The sequence below is a fragment of the Ambystoma mexicanum genome, chromosome 1q, assembly GCF_040938575.1.
Source record: "Ambystoma mexicanum isolate Mex_15411 chromosome 1q, UKY_AmexF1_1, whole genome shotgun sequence".
Lineage (NCBI taxonomy): Eukaryota > Metazoa > Chordata > Amphibia > Caudata > Ambystomatidae > Ambystoma > Ambystoma mexicanum.
The window spans coordinates 982319293-982336514 of NC_090922.1; positions in this window are offsets into that span (position 1 = coordinate 982319293).

Genomic DNA, 17222 nt, shown 5'->3' on the forward strand with positions numbered 1-17222 from the left:
CTCTGCCTTAATGATGACAAGACAGAGTTGCTCATTGTTGGCTCTCCGCAACGCGTCAAACACCTTGACCCTGCTTTCACATCCTTTTGCATCAACAGGAACACCACCCATGTCTAATCCCATGTCATAACATTGGGTGTTTCTATTCCAAGCGAAACCCGCACAAACACATCAAGGCTGTAGCCTCGTCTATGGCCTATTCCAACAATCTTATCAACCTATCTAGAAAGTTCCTCTCCACCAACAACTGCCTCACACTAGCCAGAGCCATCATCGGCAGTAAAAGTGATTACTGCAATGCCATCCTTGCAGGTACCTTCATTAGAAACCTCAAGAAACGTCAGCTGATCCAAAACAATGCCCTCAGACCAGTTTCTTTGTGGTTGAAACTTGGCTTTTTTGGCATTTTCCGAAATAAAGCTTGACTGTGTGTTATATGTTCCTCATGAAAAATAGTGCAACCAGGTCTTTAACCAATCAATAAGCCTCAAAAATAGACCAAGCTACCAGGGGCTCTCAATAGTACCTGATACCAGTTATATGGTGGTTGGACAGGGTCGAACCAGGTTTGATATGATATCATAGGATTGTTTATTTATATATTGCCTATACACAATGGGCCTCATTACAACCCTGCCGGTCCGGTAACAACGGTGCCGATAGGTTTACCGGCACCGTTGTCACCAAACAAGCAGACTACAAGTTTGCGGGCCGGGTGCCTTTCTGCCGCGGGAAAGGCACCCACTTGCAGACTTTGACGGTAGCATCGGCACCATTATGAATCATGCCGGTGTTACCGACTTCCCCATTCCAATTGAGTCCTATGGGACTCAAATGGGAATGGGGAGTAACTTTTTCCGACACAACTCCGTTGGCAGCCTGCCATTTCTACTGGCACGGCTACCACCTGAGTTGCAATGAGGCCCAATGTGTTTCAAAGTGCTTCACGTCAAGGGAGGGAACAAGGGAAAATACAATGACATTCTTACAGGCCATGAACAGTAAGAATGTGAAATTAACTATCATACTTGGCCTGGCAACTTTTCAGATAGTGCAAGAGCTAAGCCATAGATAAGGAAGGGAGAGGGAGAGTGGGAAGGAAATGGAAACAGACAGGCGACTACCATACTAGGCCTGATGACATTTCTGGTAGAGCCAGAGATTAACAGAAGGTGAGAGAGAGGGACGCAGAAAGGGAGGGGAGGAACAAAACAAGTGACTAACATACTAGGCCTGATGACATTTCAGATAGGGCTGGAGCGGGGGTTGGGAAACAAGTAGGGGAGAGGGAGGAGACAAACAAGATTGCTATCATACTAGGTCAAGGACAATTCTGATAGAGTAAGTGCATAGAAGAAAGTAAGGGGAGGAGTGGAGGAGATAGGAAAACGGATAAAAGGAGAGTAGGATAGAACAGAAAGTGAGCAGTAAAAAAATGGAGACGCAAGAGGGGAGAGCGAATACAAATGCAGAAGTCAGTAGTAACACATAATGTTGCTAGAGAACAGAAAATACAAGCCAGGATTCAAGATGAAAATGGGAACAGCATGATTCAGAGCCACCATGAGTACAAGATGCAGGGGAAGTCCAGAATGAGAGTTGAGAGAGAGGGAGATGCACCATGAGTCAATGAAGTCCATAAAAGTCAAATACAAGCATTGACAAAAGGCGTTGATGGTGAAACCAGAATGTATCAAGACAGACTACTGCAGAGGTAGGATGTAGGGAGGGGAGAATTGGAGAGGGGAGGAGAAGCAGGGTAGAAGAACCAAGCAAAACATGCAACTCCTGTATGCAACGGGGGGGAACAATGGAACATATTAAGATGTGATACTTGCTGGTCTAACCGGGTTCAAAGACATCAAGTTGCACTGATTGCAGGTAGCAAGTCAGCATTGAGTCGGGTTTGAAGCTGTGCCTGATGCGATTCAAAGGTGGTGCCAAGCAATGCAGGTCAAAGTATCACTAGGAGGGGTTTGATGATCAAGCATGGCTCGCAAAGATGAGCACCTCTGGTTTGAGTCAATGAGTAACGCAATGCTCCAGCAGTTCTAGTCAGGGTTCAGAACAAAGTTCTGGTGGTTTGCTGCTTGATTTGAGGATGGTTGAAATGCTCAGCATGCTGGTGTTCAAGCTGGGCAGGTTGTAGAGGAGGAGCCATGTACCTCTACCGGACGTTCCGTCCCTATTGTGCCTATATGTTGGCAACCGGAAATTGCGACATTCGCAATACCAGTGAGAGTGCCAATATCACGAAAAGTCCTTGAAACAAGGTATCCATTGAGAAAAACCTATATGTAGCGACGAAGAATTGATTATCTTCTGAAGGAAGTGTGAAAATTAATGAAAAAAGAACTGGTGATGTCACATGAAGTTGAGGTGACATACACAGAAGAGATATAAATGAAGTAAGAACACAGACCTTATAGAACCTGATTGCGAAGTAAGGAAGACAGTAATGCATGCGCAGAGAGGCACCGAAGGAAATGTAAAACCATTTAACAAATGTAAAGATGCAGTAACGCAAGTAGACAAAGTAATCATTAGGCTAGCTATGTAGGGAATAGATTGTGGGGATGTGCCAATGTATATACATAGGAATATATAGAATTTGAATGTTCCACGACGCACTTTAGCAAACTTGGACCCTGTAAATGGATGAATTTGAAGTGTGGCACAGCAGAATAATAGCTAACGGTGAAGGAAGATTTGAGAAAGGCTTGCCTGGACCAGAGTCAACAGTCTGGAGGCCGCCGAGAGCCTTGTCATTTACTCGAGAAGATAAAAAAAGTGAGAAGCAAGCTCAGTTCCTGTTTGAGGTGTAATGAAAACCATTGAGGGTGCCAAGATTTCTTCATTGAATGGTATTAAAATGCAACAAAAAGCTCGAAAACATGGTCTCCATTCACATGATCGGATGAGACTAGACTTTGGGTCGAGCTACACCGAGACCAGAAGATAAGACTTAGCTTCACTCCCTTTTATTCCCAGGCTCAGTGAGCCTATGCAAGTCCAAGTTCAAAGGTTTTAATTGAATGGCAGAACGCAGGAGTGATGATGGTTGTTCTGCTATTTGGGTGGCCAAAACCCCCAGCACCTGGAGTCCCAGTTGCGTGCTGCTAGCATGTGGAAACTTCCAGAAGGGTACAAGTGTGCCAAACAATTATAGAGGGCCACATAGCAGAGAGCCCTATAGTTTGATAAGCCAATAGTATGTCATATATTTTCATGACACAGAAAATGACCTTAGAGATCCAATCACGTCCCTGTAGCCCATAGAACATATATGTAGATGTTCCCTGTTTGCCAACCACAACCCCTGGTAGGTTTTCTTATTTTACCACATATCCTGAAGTCACTCATGATGAATAATTAGTATAAAGGCAATGTTTTTTTATGAATTATGCAGAGATAAGTCTGTGAAGCATCCGTTGATGTCTGTTGTGCTCTCTATTTTAAAGACTTATTAAAACAGCTTTCCCTCTTTGCCAACTTCTTAAGTCAGTCTGATTATTGATGTTTGAGTAAGATCTGCATCCCCATCCATCTGAGATACTGTTACTTTGTCTTAAAGGACCCTTTGTTCGGGTTCACTTGGTAGCAGAGAGAGGATGGTTCAGGCCCATCGACCGATAATGCTCTTAGAGATTGTGGAATATCGGGTGTCGTCCGCCATAGTTTTAAGAACGTGAGGTTTCCTGTGGAGAGCGGTGGAACATAGAACATAGTAAAGAAGATACAGGTGGGACGGGTCCCTCTTTCAGAAAATCCCTCATGGATTCCACAGGCGCTGAGCAGACAGAAGGTGAAAGGGGCCGATTGGAGGAGTAGACAATCCCGAGTGTCAAGAGCCGAAAGGCAAATGGTCACTGGATTGAAGGATGTGGCAAAGCAAATGTGACAAAAGGGAATTGTAATGATTGTGAAGAGTAACAGGGGGTTGATTGAGTAAATAAATATTTGTATATGTGACGAAGAACGTCAGAGACGAAGAGCATCTGAGATAAAGCCCAGAGTCCTACACTTAAGAATGTCTAGAAGGAGTAGTCTCAAAACCCAAGTGGGTAAAACTAGGCTTCATATAGATAGATCTATATGAGGAGATTACCCACACTCCTATCAGAGTAAGTAGGGGCAGGTAATAGCAGCAAAGAGCGCTAAGGAAGCATATGTTGGAAAGTCGACTAGTTTGTGTGTTTTATATATAGGAGAGGTGAAGTGTCGAAGAGCGACAAGGAATGGTTGTGTTGGGTAGCGATCAAATATGGATATTATAGATATAGTAATCCGATATCTGAAGCACCTGCTTATAGCAGTGATGAGTCCAGAAAGAGAAAGGGCTAAAGGAAAGGAGGAGAATAGTGAACGGCCAAGCATATCTTTAGATATAGAACAATAGGTTAAGAGATGGAAAGGAGAAAGAGATAGAATTGACGAGGTTACGCGCGTACAGAACAAATGGAGGGCTGACAGATATTGCTCAATCTCGATGTGAAGAGCATCAAGGAAGTAAGGCAAGGGGAAGATCAAGATGAACAAGATAGAAAAGACAGGGAACGAGAGAAACGATTGAAAGAAGATGAGCATAAAAGGGAGAATAGACAAAGGCGGGGGAAAAGTACCAGGAGGAACAGCTTAGAAAGGAAGACAGCGCAGGAGAACAGAGGAAGCATGACAATAGGCAGAGAGCAATCGAATAACAAGACAGGTAAGAGAAGAAGAGAGAAGAAGAGGAAGAACAGAAATTACAAGGTAAAAGAATGCATAGACAAAGAGATGAAGAAGTGCTTAGAGCAGACGAAAGAAGGGACGAGAAAAGACAGGAAGAGGATAGTATTGATGGGAAGCGAGAAAACAAAGGGAATTAGACAAAGAAATAGAACGAAATAGGAGACAGAGAGCATGCGATATTGATTACATTGAGAAAGAGCTGATGGAACCGAGTCCAGTAATATCATGGGGCGACAGAGAGGAGTTTCTCCCATCACAAGGAGTAATGCCAGGACCATATAGGGTAAATCTAGATGAGAATTTTGAGATAGGAAGTATCAGAGATAGAATCGACAAAGCTTATCAGGAAATAAAGATAAAAAATGATTCGAGAAGTAAGGGAAAAGAAGATCAACTATAAAGAGAGAAACGGGTTATTACGTCGAGGGGCACTCCAATCTAAATCAGTGATTTGCTAGTCTTTCAGTTACCTATGCTTCTTGATTTAAGAAGAATTTTTAATATTTATAACTTCTGGTGCAGTGGGGTGTCGTCTCCTGGCCCATGGAGACCTATGTGAACATATACCTATCTGCCCTGTTATCTCAAACAGGTTACTGCTATGTATTCTTGTGGGGTCCGATGACCTCCTTTAACTTTTCGTCTAGTATTTGTATCCAAAACATACAGTGTCATTTTTTAACACATTGCAACAATTGGCTATTAAACCAACAACAATACAAATTTAGTAATGCTTTAAAAGTGGATTATACAATTTTCTTTACTCGGGTTCTCAAATAAAAATATAGAGTACGAATATATGGTTCAAACTCACCATTCCATTTGCATAGATTGCTTTGAAAAAAATTCAATTTCAACAATTTTGACAAAACAGGAGTGTTATCTATATATACATTTGTTGGTGTATCTGCCAAGAGGCAGAGGTAGAGGCTTTAGAGGAACAGGTGATATCCAGAATAATAAGGGTGGCTTTCAAAATAACAAATGCGGGTTTCAGAATCTGCAGAATGATAACCAAAATGTGCAGGGAGAGCAATTGAGGTGATGGACATGTTGGACATGTGGTATGACAGGGCACATTGTGGGACCTTGTGGGAGCCAAGGGTATGTACAGAATGAGCAATTGTCAAGAGGGAGCACAGCTTATCCTCAAGCATACAGCCTGCAAGGTAGGGACGAGTTTGCTCAGGATTAGACAGTGTATCAAGCAAAAGTGCTGCAAATGCAATGGGCTTTACAACCACAACAATCACCATTGAATCCGCTGCAAGGGCAATCGCAGCATGCACCCATACAGATACAGCAGAGTGCAAACGCGGGACAGTTATTGACTCCTAGAGTAGGGGTTGTCACTATTGCAGGAGGAAGTCCTTTCACGGGCATGGGAATACGCATGTACCCACAATAGGACAGCTCGCAGGGTGACTTGATGTGTTCAGTAATACAGGGATACCAAATCCTCAAGAGGAACCAAGGGTCGATGTTACCATAGGAGGCCATTCTTTTTCTTTTTTGGTAGACACTTTAGCAACTCGCTCATGTATACGAGATGGAAAGTTTTCCTTATGACAAAATGTCATGAATGCTCAAGGCTTCTCAGGAGCTACAAGTAGAGTTCCTTTTACTGATGCATTACCAGTCTCTATAGGGGAGTGTGATATGTCTGTACCTTTATAATATTCAAGGCAGACACCAGTTAATATTCTGGGCAGAGATTTAATGACGAAATAAAATATGACAACTTCCTTCACTGATGAGGGAATAGTGTGTTCCACTCTAGGGATACATTATTTAAACCTGGGTGAATTTAGTATGGCGTTTACAGGGCAGATAGCTCTGTGAGGAGTGCCATTAGAGCCAGAGGTTTTTCTGTATGGGGTACGTATTTTGCTGACATGGTTACCTATCTTAGAGGGAAAGATTATGAGAATATCTGATAAATATTTGTTCAAGCCACAGATACCTATGGACGAAGAGGGGGGGCAGATCTTTCCCCTACAGTTGCAGGCAGCTATAGTACGAGGGGAATTAGCCTTGCCTGAAGGATTTGATGATGAAGGCAGGCCATGGAGAATGGTAATTGCCATTCGGGAAGGGTATAGATTGCCTGACATCACAGATGAATAAATGTTTAGGGATGATCCATGAGACGATGAAGTAGTATTCAAGATGAGTATTACATATTGGGTCAGAATAAAGAGAAGGGAAATCCCACTGCGAATGGTGATTGTTAAGCAATGTCCCGCATTTTCCGATGAGGACATGGAAAAGGTGCCAACATCCTTATGGACTACAAGCCCTTATGATGTAGGCCTATTGAGGGGGGTGGGAGAAGTTAAGATTAAATTGAAACCACAAGCAGTTTTTTCTTGAGCAAGGCAGTATCCAATTTCTCAAGAGGAAGATGAGGGTATTTTTAAGACTATATCGTCTATGATGGAACAAGGCATTTTGGTGATGTCAGAGTCACCTTGTAATACAGCGTTTAACTCAGGACATGAGACCGATTAACCAGATTGTAGAGGCAGAGTTTCCTTTAGTTTTGAATCCTGCTATGATTTTATGTAGTATTCCTACAGATGCACGATATTTCACAGTGATTGACCTGAAAAATGTTGCCAAGTGTTGTGCTGCAGTATGTAGATATTTTAGTTTGTAGCACGACAGAAGATGAGTGTAGGCAAGATTCGATCCGATGGATGACTACTTCTTCAGGCAAAGGCTATAAGGTAGATAAGGAGACGCTACAATATTGCCAGGAAGAGGTGTTGTACATAGGCCAGTTGATTTGACATGAAGGAGAGAAGGTTACACCTGAAAGAGCTGAGGTAATTTTGAAAACATCAAAACTGCACATGATAAAACAAATGCAGCAGTTTTTGGGATTGTGTAACTATGTTAGAGCATGGGTATTTGATTATAGTTCATATGCTAAACATATTTTGCAAGCTTTAAAAAAGCCCAAGTGAATAATGAGAAAATAGAATGGACAGAAGAAATGGAGGAGGGGCTTGAGGAGTTGAAGAAAGCAATTTGTACAGCACCAGTTTTAGGAATTCCCAATTATTCAGAGGAGATCTTTTTGTTCTCTCACATGAATGGAATAGTTATGACAGCAGTGCTTACACAGAGAACTACACTTGGCTATAAACCTTTGGCATATTATAGTGGAATTTTAGATCCAGTTATGAGAGGACATTTCCCTTGTGAACGATCGCTGACTGCAGCCGCATTTGCCATTGAGGAGTCTGCAAGCACTGTGATGAGGTGTTCCATGACTCTATTTGTTGAGCATGCTTTGTTTGCTGTTTTGGAGAAAACTAAGGGTACACTAACGTCTCAGTGGGCTTCTGCATATGAGGTAGTTATATCAAACCCAGCAATCAAAACAGTCAGGTGTAAAATAGTGAACCCTGCCACATTTGTAGCCGAACCGGGGACAGAGGATGAGCAGGTGCATTATTGCTCGAATTATGAGGAGCTTTATGATGAAATCCTGAGGGTAAAGGAGAATGCTCTAACAAGGGGGAGGTTCTCTTTATTGACTGGTCTTCGAAAATTGATCAAACTGATGGAGAAAGGCATTCAGGTTCAGCTGTGGTAAGGCACAGAGCTCACAGGGAATTTGAGGTAGTAGCAAGTGTGAGACTACCATCTAATTGTTCCGCACAGGCTGCAGAATTGGTGGCACTTATTGTCACGCTCGAGAATCACGCAGGGCAGGAAGTGACAGTGTACAGTGACTCCACCTACGTGACGTCAACCGTACATGCAGGGTTAGCATGTTGGAAAAGGAGGGGCTACCTCTGAGGAGACGGCACTCCAGTGCAGCACACAGCATTATTGGACAGGCTTATCAAGGCACTACAACTCCCACTAGCCATTGCACTAGCCATTGCAATAGTTAAGTTTGCAGCACATACTAAGAGAACTGACTTTATTTCACACGGAAAAGCCGCAGACGAGGATGGCAAAAAAGTTGCATATTCATCTGATATTTTTCATTTTCATACTCCTGATGAGAAAGAAAAAATGGCCACAATGATGATTGTAAATGAAGGAATTAATCGCCTGTCAAGAACGCAATTGATGGAAGTTCATGGTAGTGCTCCACAGGAAGAAAAAGAGCTGCAGACACGGAGGGGTGTTCTTTATCCCCCTCTCAGACATTGTGGCAACAGGACAGCACTGGTAAAGCAGTGAGGCCTGTAGCCTTATTAAGGGTAGCATTAGAACAGCTACACTACCCAGCCCATGTAACTAGGGAGAGTCTCAATGCAGCTATTGCAGAAGACTGGTTTGTACTGAACCTGTCAGAACACATTGCATTTTATGCAGTGAATTGCATTGTACGTCAAAAGTTTATTGCTGGGCACACATTGCGAACAATTAGAGGAGTGATTCCTCGACCGAATGGTCCTTTTCAGCATTTGCATATTGACAGGTATGTAGAGGATATACGTATATGCTAGTGGTAGTGCGTCCCTTTTCGAGATGAATTGAAGATGGTCCATGCACACATCCTGATGCCACTTGCACTGTGAAGTCTTTAGTCCGAGAATTATTTCCTAAATGGGGAGTATGTGAGGTGCTAAGATCCGACAATGGGCCCCATTTTGTTAATGAGGTGTTTGAGCAAATTAGTCTATTGCTTAGTATTAAACACAAGTTTTCCGCTGCTTATCACCGCCTGCGAACGGGATATGTGAGAGACTCAACCGCCTTCTCAAAGAGAGGATCACCAAATTGAAATCGACACTGAAGAAGGGGTGGCTGTATTGTCTGCCCATTGCATTATATGCATTGAGAAATCAGCTCAGGTTGGACTACCGATTCCATGTCATTTCATTGCAGGATGTTTTTTGTGGGTTTTTTTACCGCACATTTTTTTAACGAAAAAACCCATAAAATGTTGTGTTAATTGTTTTGGGGGGTCACTCCCAAATCCCCCATTCCCTTACATGTTTTATCTATTCCCAAACACCCACACACCATATATATAATTTTCGAACCCCCCAAAAAAATGTGATGTTTTTTTTTTCATTAAAAAATGTCCGGTAAAAAACCCAGTGAAAAAAAAACGCCTACAATGAAAGGATGTTGTTCCGGACCACCACCTCACACCCCATAAATTAGTAATAGGGAGGTGAAAGAGGACGCCTCTGACTCCTCCATAGAGGACTAGGAGTGATGCCCAGACAACTGCAGAATTGTTAGGAAATGAGTATTTAACATGTATGATTGCTAGTATCTCTGTCATTTCAGATCAACACAGGCAGAACGGGTGTTGGTCTCAGGACACAGAAGATCATTCAACAACCAGATACCAGGAATTACTGGTTCCTAAACTATTTTGTGGAGATCTCAAATTGATCTGCAATTTCACACGGAAGTGGCATGAGCCCCGTTTTAGTGGTCCTTTTATAGTGGAGAACGTTACTCCATATGGAGTGAAAGTTCAAGGAAGGCACGCCTGGATACATCTTAACCATGTGAAGCCATATGCCGGTGAGACCCAAACACCCCCACCCGATTCGGAACAGAAACAAGCCCAGAAGAAGCAGCTCAGTGCATGCAGAATCAATCGAGGAAGAAGGACACAAAAATTGCGGAGTAAATGCAAGTGTGCATTTGGACTGTGGCTCCCCTGGACACTCCTTATAGATATTTTGACAGGAAGTGAGAAAGTTATTGCTCCTGAGCCACAGGAGTTTGTTGAAATTGGACCTTGGAAAGTGCTGAGATAAAAGGAAAATGCCTAATCTGGAATTCCTTTTTGATGACTGGAAAATGGAGTACTTCCTAGATTTGTTTCTTACTGAGTTTCTCTTTGGACATATAAATGGTCCTGTCTGATGTTGATGTCCATAGACTCCTTGTCGCTGTCTTTTTTTTAATACTCAGAGCTTATCCTGCTCTTGTTGGGTGCAGTACTGATGTGCGCACTTCTGCGAAGGCTACTAAAACTGGCCCTGCAATTAGAAGATTATTGGCAGCAATAATCGAGCAGATTTGGCAGCTACCTGAGCATTTAACAAGGCTGTCTGATTAAAAAGGTTTTTTCCATCCTTAAAAAATAAGTACACAGGCACAATGAGATGTATTAAGCATGATGTGGTTCCAGAAAGTGAACAAACTCAATGACATGTGGAGAGACATCAATGGTGGGGCTTTATGTACTGGTGCATAATTTATATATGCACAGCATCTGTTATTGTCTTTCTATTTTTGCTGATTCATGCTGCATACCTTGTTAGCTCCAAAAGGATTGAAGTCCCTTTGATTCTCCCCACTCCAGTGACCTATGCAGAGTTAGAGGTTGTCGGGAAGCCAAGGCCATATGTGATTATCCCTACACCACTGACACATGTAAGGTCACCCATTCCTCTGACAAGTGTTCCTTTGATTCCCCATCCAGGAAGGTCCGTTTTTGATTTGCTCCATGATCATTGGGTGTATACTCATTATACAAGAAAAAGGCCCAAGGGGAGTGCAAGGGAAGACGATTATGAGTTAAATGATTATTTAGACAACAAAGCACATTTGGGGAACAAAATGTGGTATCAGCACATGAAAGAGGTCGGAAAGAAACCTCTGAGGAGGATGGTTATGTTTGTTCTCTCCTACCTTATGCTATGGGAAAGTCTAAGATAGTCATAGCTATAGAGATAGAATAGAGATAGATGTCCAAACAGCCCATTGCTTAACTCACCTTGCACTCTGCCATAGAAGAGGTAAATGACAGGGTCGAACAGCATCTTTGGTCTGGGCAACTGAGTGGACAGCTCCAGAAGAAGACAACTATGTTCAAGATTTGAAGACAAGAGCAAGAGCACACAACAGATATCATGTGACAAGATATGAAGAGCCAGACATGAAAAGAGCAGGAATCTGTAGGGTGATATATAAAAAGCTCAATTTCCAAGGAAAGACTGATGAAGAAATAGGACGATGCAAGCAAAGGGGACAGATGCAGATCTGGGGAAAAGTACTTTCTCCATATGGCTGGGAAGAAGGTATAGGGCCTCGTTACGAGTGTGCCGGTCTGGTAACAATGATACCGGTAATCCTACCAGAACCATTGTTACTGGATCGACACACTCCAAGTCTGTGGGTGGCTGCCATCCAACCCCTGCCGTGGCTGACATGGCCGGTGGGATGGCACCTACCCGCAGACCTTTACAGAGGCACCAGCACCGTTATAAACGGTGCCGGTGCTTCCATCATCCCCATTCCTATTGAGTCCTATAGAAGGATAGGACAGTAGTGATAATGGACAACTACTGGGCCTGCGTATCCAGAGCATATATGAAGCTGCCCAGAGATTGGGGAGGACTATGTTCCATGGTGATTACCCATGTTCGAGCATTAGTAATTCCAAAGAGTGACCTAAACACTGGTGAGTTTCCAAAAGCAGATGCTCACCTGAGAAAGAAAAGATCCGTTGAACTCCTTGATCGAATGAAGAGGGAAATTATTTCTCAGCTAAGTCAATAGAAGCTTGTGATGCTGTTCTGTATGAACACAGACAATTCAGCAAGACTGCTTCAGTTTTTACTATTCTCTTTATGCCTGGGATTCAGACGATGGTGAACGCCAAGTGGTGTCAAATAGCCAGATGGGAGCTTTTGCAGATGGTCAATACTACAATAAAGGGATTCAATGCTATAAAGGAAGAGCTGAGAGCCATACGACTTATGACTCTTCAGAACAGACATGTTCTGGTAATGATTACAGCTATGGAGAGAGGTGTTTGTGCCAAAATCTAAGAATTATGTTGCATATTCTGGTCTTTTCATGACGATGAGAATGGCACCTTGACAGAGGCTGTAACAATGTTGACAAACTTGCACAATAAGATGGAAGATGAAGTGGAAGATATTGCTGATGAAAGCTGGTTTGCGTCAAACTTCTCATGGGTTTCACAATGGATGGCGAACATTTTCAAGTTCCTTGGAGCCCTGTCAGTGATGATTATGTTTGTATTCATTGTGGTTAGGATTATAATCGCACAATGCAAACAGACTGCAAAGAAAGCGTCAGGAATGAAGATCATGATTGATGTTGAAACTGGATTCAAACCCAAAGAGCTGACAGATGAGGAAATCAGAGACTATGTAAAGGCTACTATTCACACACCTGAGGGATCACAATTCCTGTATCCAAGAAACCACAGGAAGTAAGTGGGAAGATGAATTTACTGCAGTCCCAATGGACAGTGCAGTCTGATGAGCTGGAATATTGATGAGCATGTGAAGTCAGCAGGATGCCTGAATGGAGTAATAAAGATATGGGCCCTCATTACGAGTCCGGCAGTAGCTGTGTCAAGAAAACCAGCAGGCTGCCGCCTGACCCGTAGTGATTAACCGGGCTGGACTTGCCGGATTAAATGGGGAATTACAGCCCCGTTGGTCTGGTAAATCCGGTACTGGCAATTCTGTTAATCCCCATTCCTGTGGACTCATCCCTATTCCCGTAGAGTCGGACACCACAGGAATGGGGGGGACAGAAGCACCGGCACTGTGTGCAACAGTGCCGGTGCTTCCGCCAAAGGTTGCGGGCGGGTGCCGTTATGGCCACCACAGCATTATTGGACAGGCTTATCAAGGCACTACAACTCCCACTAGCCATTGCACTAGCCATTGCAATAGTTAAGTTTGCAGCACATACTAAGAGAACTGACTTTATTTCACACGGAAAAGCCGCAGATGAGGATGGCAAAAAAGTTGCATATTCATCTGATATTTTTCATTTTCATACTCCTGATGAGAAAGAAAAAATGGTCACAATGATGATTGTAAATGAAGGAATTAATCGCCTGTCAAGAACGCAATTGATGGAAGTTCATGGTAGTGCTCCACAGGAAGAAAAAGAGCTGCAGACACGGAGGGGTGTTCTTTATCCCCCTCTCAGACATTGTGGCAACAGGACAGCACTGGTAAAGCAGTGAGGCCTGTAGCCTTATTAAGGGTAGCATTAGAACAGCTACACTACCCAGCCCATGTAACTAGGGAGAGTCTCAATGCAGCTATTGCAGAAGACTGGTTTGTACTGAACCTGTCAGAACACATTGCATTTTATGCAGTGAATTGCATTGTACGTCAAAAGTTTACTGCTGGGCACACATTGCGAACAATTAGAGGAGTGATTCCTCGACCGAATGGTCCTTTTCAGCATTTGCATATTGACAGGTATGTAGAGGATATACGTATATGCTAGTGGTAGTGTGTCCCTTTTCGAGATGAATTGAAGATGGTCCATGCACACATCCTGATGCCACTTGCACTGTGAAGTCTTTAGTCCGAGAATTATTTCCTAAATGGGGAGTATGTGAGGTGCTAAGATCCGACAATGGGCCCCATTTTGTTAATGAGGTGTTTGAGCAAATTAGTCTATTGCTTAGTATTAAACACAAGTTTTCCGCTGCTTATCACCGCATGCGAACGGGATATGTGAGAGACTCAACAGCCTTCTCAAAGAGAGGATCACCAAATTGAAATCGACACTGAAGAAGGGGTGGCTGTATTGTCTGCCCATTGCATTATATGCATTGAGAAATCAGCTCAGGTTGGACTATCGATTCCATGTCATTTCATTGCAGGATGTTTTTTGTGGGTTTTTTACTGCACATTTTTTTAACGAAAAAACCCATAAAATGTTGTGTTAATTGTTTTGGGGGGTCACTCCCAAATCCCCCATTCCCTTACATGTTTTATCTATTCCCAAACACCCACACACCATATATATAATTTTCGAACCCCCCAAAAAAATGTGATGTTTTTTTTTTCATTAAAAAATGTCCGGTAAAAAACCCAGTGAAAAAAAAACGCCTACAATGAAAGGATGTTGTTCCGGACCACCACCTCACACCCCATAAATTAGTAATAGGGAGGTGAAAGAGGACGCCTCTGACTCCTCCATAGAGGACTAGGAGTGATGCCCAGACAACTGCAGAATTGTTAGGAAATGAGTATTTAACATGTATGATTGCTAGTATCTCTGTCATTTCAGATCAACACAGGCAGAACGGGTGTTGGTCTCAGGACACAGAAGATCATTCAACAAACAGATACCAGGAATTACTGGTTCCTAAACTATTTTGTGGAGATCTCAAATTGATCTGCAATTTCACACGGAAGTGGCATGAGCCCCGTTTTAGTGGTCCTTTTATAGTGGAGAACGTTACTCCATATGGAGTGAAAGTTCAAGGAAGGCACGCCTGGATACATCTTAACCATGTGAAGCCATATGCCGGTGAGACCCAAACACCCCCACCCGATTCGGAACAGAAACAAGCCCAGAAGAAGCAGCTCAGTGCATGCAGAATCAATCGAGGAAGAAGGACACAAAAATTGCGGAGTAAATGCAAGTGTGCATTTGGACTGTGGCTCCCCTGGACACTCCTTATAGATATTTTGACAGGAAGTGAGAAAGTTATTGCTCCTGAGCCACAGGAGTTTGTTGAAATTGGACCTTGGAAAGTGCTGAGATAAAAGGAAAATGCCTGATCTGGAATTCCTTTTTGATGACTGGAAAATGGAGTACTTCCTAGATTTGTTTCTTACTGAGTTTCTCTTTGGACATATAAATGGTCCTGTCTGATGTTGATGTCCATAGACTCCTTGTCGCTGTCTTTTTTTTAATACTCAGAGCTTATCCTGCTCTTGTTGGGTGCAGTACTGATGTGCGCACTTCTGCGCAGGCTACTAAAACTGGCCCTGCAATTAGAAGATTATTGGCAGCAATAATCGAGCAGATTTGGCAGCTACCTGAGCATTTAACAAGGCTGTCTGATTAAAAAGGTTTTTTCCATCCTTAAAAAATAAGTACACAGGCACAATGAGATGTATTAAGCATGATGTGGTTCCAGAAAGTGAACAAACTCAATGACATGTGGAGAGACATCAATGGTGGGGCTTTATGTACTGGTGCATAATTTATATATGCACAGCATCTGTTATTGTCTTTCTATTTTTGCTGATTCATGCTGCATACCTTGTTAGCTCTAAAAGGATTGAAGTCCCTTTGATTCTCCCCACTCCAGTGACCTATGCAGAGTTAGAGGTTGTCGGGAAGCCAAGGCCATATGTGATTATCCCTACACCACTGACACATGTAAGGTCACCCATTCCTCTGACAAGTGTTCCTATGATTCCCCATCCAGGAAGGTCCGTTTTTGATTTGCTCCATGATCATTGGGTGTATACTCATTATACAAGAAAAAGGCCCAAGGGGAGTGCAAGGGAAGATGATTATGAGTTAAATGATTATTTAGACAACAAAGCACATTTGGGGAACAAAATGTGGTATCAGCACATGAAAGAGGTCGGAAAGAAACCTCTGAGGAGGATGATTATGTTTGTTCTCTCCTACCTTATGCTATGGGAAAGTCTAAGATAGTCATAGCTATAGAGATAGAATAGAGATAGATGTCCAAACAGCCCATTGCTTAACTCACCTTGCACTCTGCCATAGAAGAGGTAAATGACAGGGTCGAACAGCATCTTTGGTCTGGGCAACTGAGTGGACAGCTCCAGAAGAAGACAACTATGTTCAAGATTTGAAGACAAGAGCAAGAGCACACAACAGATATCATGTGACAAGATATGAAGAGCCAGACATGAAAAGAGCAGGAATCTGTAGGGTGATATATAAAAAGCTCAATTTCCAAGGAAAGACTGATGAAGAAATAGGACGATGCAAGCAAAGGGGACAGATGCAGATCTGGGGAAAAGTACTTTCTCCATATGGCTGGGAAGAAGGTATAGGGCCTCGTTACGAGTGTGCCGGTCTGGTAACAATGATGCCGGTAATCCTACCAGAACCATTGTTACTGGATCGACACACTCCAAGTCTGTGGGTGGCTGCCATCCAACCCCTGCCGTGGCTGACATGGCCGGTGGGATGGCACCTACCCGCAGACCTTTACAGAGGCACCAGCACCGTTATAAACGGTGCCGGTGCTTCCATCATCCCCATTCCTATTGAGTCCTATAGAAGGATAGGACAGTAGTGATAATGGACAACTACTGGGCCTGCGTATCCAGAGCATATATGAAGCTGCCCAGAGATTGGGGAGGACTATGTTCAATGGTGATTACCCATGTTCGAGCATTAGTAATTCCAAAGAGTGACCTAAACACTGGTGAGTTTCCAAAAGCAGATGCTCACCTGAGAAAGAAAAGATCCGTTGAACTCCTTGATCGAATGAAGAGGGAAATTATTTCTCAGCTAAGTCAATAGAAGCTTGTGATGCTGTTCTGTATGAACACAGACAATTCAGCAAGACTGCTTCAGTTTTTACTATTCTCTTTATGCCTGGGATTCAGACGATGGTGAACGCCAAGTGGTGTCAAATAGCCAGATGGGAGCTTTTGCAGATGGTCAATACTACGATAAAGGGATTCAATGCTATAAAGGAAGAGCTGAGAGCCATACGACTTATGACTCTTCAGAACAGACATGTTCTGGTAATGATTACAGCTATGGAG